Raw genomic sequence first — 3,849 nt, forward strand, 5'->3', positions numbered from 1 at the left:
CCTAATTATTCCTAGGATGTCAGACATAGCAGTCACAGCCCAGTGGATGGCTCACCAGATCACTCTTCCCTTCTCTACTCTTTGTTGATTCTTGATTTTCAGTTTTTGTTCTCTTAGCCTCATGAATGTACTAAAAGTTCAGTTTAGCCTCTCAGGCTTTCCTATTGAGATGGGCACACATGTCTAGGGCACAGCAGTCCTTAAAGTCTAGGTCCTCAGTCTGGGTTTCCTGCTTTCCTTAGATCTTGTCCTCCTAAGTCTTCACTGCCTTAGGAGTTCCTTGATGCCATTACACGGGTTTTGTTGTATTTTGTCTGGCGTTTGTTTTCTTTCAGTAAAAACAATGGATTCAAAGTATCACTAGTCTTGAGAAGAGAGAGCCCCGCTGCCGAGGGTCGCGTCGGGCTGCGGCCGACAAGGAGACGCCGAATGTTTCCTTCCGGCTCTTGCCTTTGGACCTCGGAGCCAGAGACCCTCAACGCCCGGCTTAAGGGAGTGACGTACGGGTCCAGGACCCTGCGGAGCCCGTCTCCCGTCTACTCGCTCAGGCACGCCAAGGGCAGCCTTCGGGGGTCCTCGTGGCCAGCCAAGATGGCGGCCCCCACGGAGAAGGCCTGGGGAGGGTGGCCGACCCTGGCGCTGAACCTGCGGAGTCCTGTCCTGCGGCTTCCGGGCTAGCCCGGGGAGGTGGAGCCGCCGTGGTCCCGAATCCAAGGGTCCACGGATCGACCGGGAGTATTACCGGAAGCCATTGGCAGAGTTGACTGCGCAAGAGAAGTATGAACCGGAACTCAGGAAGACTCAGCTTATCAAAGCTGCTCCAGCAGCGAAAACAAGCTCTGGGTGTGAAGACCCCGTGATCAGTAAATTCACCGACATGATGATGAAAGGAGGAAACGGAGTACTGGCCAGATCCCTCCTGGTGCAGACTCGAAGCTGTGAAAAGGAAGCAGTTTGAGAAGTACCACGCTGCTTCTGCAGAGGAACAGGCCGCCAGGGAACGCAACCGCCGTGCCGTCTCCCACCCAGCCGGCAGAGCTGCGAGCCCGTGATAGGGCTGGTGCCCATCCTCAGAGGGGGCCGTTTTTATCAGGGCCCTGTGCCACTTGCCCGTCGGCGTCGTCGCTTCTTGGCCATGAAGTGGATGATTAAGGAGTGCAGGGAGAAGAAGCACCGGCGGATGCTGATGCGGGAGAAGTTGTCACACGAGCCACTGGAGGCTTTTCACAACCAGGGCCCTGTGATCAAGAAGAAGCGTGACATGCACAAGATGGCCGAGGCCAGCCGCGCCCGGGCCCGCTGCCGCAGGTGGTAGACGCGCCCCACTGCAAGAAATGATGGGAGCCGCTCTCCCAGTGAAAATCACCTGCCCGCTGCGTAGTTCCTTTTTAAGGGCAGGCCAGCCTAAGGGTGGAACAACATATTTATGCCTGTTAGTCCTTTGTTTGGGGGGCTGGACGTGCCTTTCCTGCTCTATCTCCTCACAAAGAGGAGACATCAATCTGGATTTCCCCCAGGAACTTAGGGCCTATCCAGCTTCTCTCTCTCTCAATTCAGGGTAGAACTTGGAATGATAGGAAAGGAAGCAGTTTTCATATTAGAAAAGATTTATTAGAAAATTCTCGCCCTGAACTGGTGTAGCATGTGATATGGAAACTGCCATTTGCTAAAATTGACTGGAAATACAAACAAACAATGTATCAGTAGTCCTCCATTACTAGAAGTGAACCTCCCAAAATTTATCTTTGAAATTGGCCCGTTTTTATGTACTTGTAAAGTTCTCAATTTTTTTAACATCAAGATTTTGGGGGAATGAAGAAGCTATCATGCATGTATTTCTTTTTCTTTTTAACTAGCAATATGAAGCTACGACATAGAAAAAACTAGAGTACTTTTAAATCCTTTCAAGATTTACATGTAGAAATTCAGTAGAATCTCTTGGGAGTGTGGGGAATATAATATGCTATGTCTTTTCCATGATTCATTTAATACCAGAATTATTTCAGGGGATATCACATGTATTTCTTCCAGAAATCCAAGTAATATCATTTTTATTTCCTTATTAAATATTTATATTATGGGACATAATTAGTAATTATAGAGTTTTTCTTTTGCTAACATATTGTTGAATATTATATAATGTTAATTAGAAGCCTATTAAGAATCAACTTTTATATAATTAAAACATCTCATTTCCAGTTTTCAGAAAAATACAAATGAAAACAAAAGCTATATGCTATTATAAATAATTTATTATTGTATATGGATATAACATATGCATACTTAGGTATATATATATATATATATATATTTTTTTTTTAATTTTACTTTAGGTTGACAAAATTGAATTACTCAGAATCCTTGGTCCATGGCACAATTTTGTTATTGACTTATATGGTCCTCATAATTAAGTTGGTAATTTATAATAATAAATTAACATCCATAAAGACACTATTTGACCTGAAAATTAGAACATTAACTAATACTTCTGTATATTTGTTTTTACCCTAACCTGTCTTTATTTTTGTCCTTCTGATGCACCCATCAGCATGTGTTTACTGTATATGTCTACATGATATATTGCTTTATTTTAGGTGTTTTAAAATTTTTTCTTGAGCCTTGACTCTTGAAAGAATATGCTGTTCATTGTCCTTTGGAACCCATTTCACTCAATATTATTCTACTAATATTATTATTTTTGCATGAGTTGGAGTTCACTTTTTTCACTAATACATAATATTTCCCTGTGAATTTACCACAATTTATATAATCATCTGTTGTGAGCATTGAATGTTTTTTTATAGTATAATGAACAATCTCCTATGAAAATTTTTGACATCCTACCTTGTATATGTTTACAAGATCTTCATTGGTTTTATTTATAGTAGATTTTCTGGATTTATAATATATAAATGTTCATATTTTAAGAATATGATTGTGTTTGGCCAGCCTGTCATCATGGGCTGGTTAGGTGTGTTCCACTGGGTCTTGAGTGTGCTCTTGTTGGGTCACTTGGCTGGCCCCTGGGTGGCAGGACTGTTGCTGCACCGTGGTAGAGGAGGGCTGGAGCCAGATCACAGAGCTGTTTCAAGGATAGTAGTCAGGTCCAAGGCCAGCAGGCCTGTTACTGGTGGTATGGAGGGATGTGGTTCATCCAAGGTGCCTTAGCAGAAGGACTGATGGCAGGAGTGTGGACAAGTGGCCCTAGACTTGAGTCTACAGGGTGATGGGAATGTTTCTGGTCTGCAGCCAGGGCCACAGTAGTGATTTTGCCACTAGTGTATGAGCCTGCCTTCTCGTAGTGACACGATTCAGTCTTGGACCAGAGTTATACAACCTCTTACTTGGATCCCATGGCTACTATAAAGGTGCTTTAAGGAAAAAGCTGCCAAATATTTGTTTTTGCCAGAGGATGTGGGCTGGGAACTTCCTGTTCTGCAATATTGCCGATGTCACTGCATAAGAAATCTTATTGATGCGTCTTATTGATGCTCTAATACTTGTTTTGTTGGGCTTTTTGATTTTTGTTTTTTGGTTGGATATAAAATGATACCTTACCATGGCTTAGATTTGTAGTCTGTGATTATTAATGAGATTGAGCAATTCTTTGGCCATATGTGTTTCCTCTTCTTTGGAATCCCTTTCATGTCCCTTGCATTATTTCTTCCATTGGGTTATTTGCCCTTTTCTTATTGTTTTTTTTTTTTTTTTTTTTTTTTTGGAATTTTAACTTGTATCATTGACACTAATCCTTGAGTTTTATGTTTACAAATGTTTTTTTCCCAGTGTTTTACTTTCTTGATATGTCATTTGATAAAAATTCTTATTTTAAGATAATCCTTATAGGAT

The 3,849-nt window shown here is 42.2% G+C and overlaps 1 pseudogene; it reads left to right on the forward strand.

The window, feature by feature from the left end:
* Positions 1 to 299: 299 nt before the first annotated feature.
* LOC144321969 (small ribosomal subunit protein uS7m pseudogene) lies at positions 300 to 2,088 on the forward strand (annotated as a pseudogene).
* Positions 2,089 to 3,849: the final 1,761 nt, after the last annotated feature.

The sequence above is a fragment of the Canis aureus genome, chromosome 10 (genome assembly GCF_053574225.1).
Source record: "Canis aureus isolate CA01 chromosome 10, VMU_Caureus_v.1.0, whole genome shotgun sequence".
NCBI classification, from domain to species: domain Eukaryota; kingdom Metazoa; phylum Chordata; class Mammalia; order Carnivora; family Canidae; genus Canis; species Canis aureus.